General features: G+C 52.9%; 1 non-coding gene across 1 annotated transcript; it reads right to left on the minus strand.

Annotated features, from left to right (window-relative positions):
• Positions 1–478: 478 nt before the first annotated feature.
• Positions 479–550, minus strand: TRNAR-UCU. Its single transcript has one exon. It is a non-coding gene; the product is annotated as a tRNA-Arg (tRNA).
• Between the last annotated feature and the right edge of the window lie 592 nt (positions 551–1,142).

The raw sequence follows: 1,142 nt of genomic DNA on the forward strand, positions 1-1,142 counted from the left end.
AATGTCCCCAGTACAGTCCTATGGCTGAGCCCAGGAGCTGACACTCTAATGTCCCACTATAGTCTATGGCTGAGCCCAGGAGCTGACACTCTAATGTCCCCACTATAGTCTATGGCTGAGCCCAGGAGCTGACACTCTAATGTCCCACTATAGTCTATGGCTGAGCCCAGGAGCTGACACTCTAATGTCCCCACTATAGTCTATGGCTGAGCCCAGGAGCTGACACTCTAATGTCGCACTATAGTCTATGTCTGAGCCCAGGAGCTGACACTCTAATGTCCCCACTATAGTCTATGGCTGAGCCCAGGAGCTGACACTCTAATGTCCCACTATAGTCTATGGCTGAGCCCAGGAGCTGACACTCTAATGTCCCCACTGTAGTCTATGGCTGAGCCCAGGAGCTGACACTCTAATGTCCCACTATAGTCACTGACCTTGTATAGCGCTTTTCTCTCTGAGGACTCCAAGTATTGGAGATGGCGTTAGCCGGGAATCGAACCCGGGTCATCTGCTTAGAAAGCAGCTGTGCTAACCACTGCACCACCAACGCAAAGGTAGCATGTCTTTAGTGTGGAAGGAGACCGGAGAACCCGGAGGAAACCCACGCAAGCACAGGGAGAACATGCAAACTCCATGCAGATAGTGTCCTGGTCAGGATTTGAACCAAGGACCCCAGTGCTGCAAGGCTCACCACTAAGCCTCTGTGCTGCCCATATACGGCCTCTGTTCTGGAAGGCCCGCCCCCGCTGAGCGGGGTACATCAGTGATGTCCAATCAAAACTCCTCCAGAAGAAATCCAAACTTCTCCTAATCTACAATCTATAACACTCCTATAATAAAACACCCCAAATAACAATAAAGAGGGGTACAGTGGTCCCCAAATTACCAACACAATGGGGGTAAAGATTCTATTCACACTTAGGCCTCATTCACAGGGGGGGTAATAATCCGTACCCCATGGGAGGGCCGCGTGTACCGCAATGGGGATGCACAGGTGTTCCCAGCATCCCGTGTAGGCAGTCCCATTGCTGTCATCTGGGGTGCAGCGGCTGTTCCCAATGTGACATCTGTGTGGGTGCCGGTGCACGGCCCCGAACGCACCCAGGGTGCGCCCGCGCAACTGCACCCACATGGATGTCCTC

Source organism: Rana temporaria, chromosome 8 (genome assembly GCF_905171775.1).
Source record: "Rana temporaria chromosome 8, aRanTem1.1, whole genome shotgun sequence".
In the NCBI taxonomy this organism is placed as follows: Eukaryota; Metazoa; Chordata; class Amphibia; order Anura; family Ranidae; genus Rana; species Rana temporaria.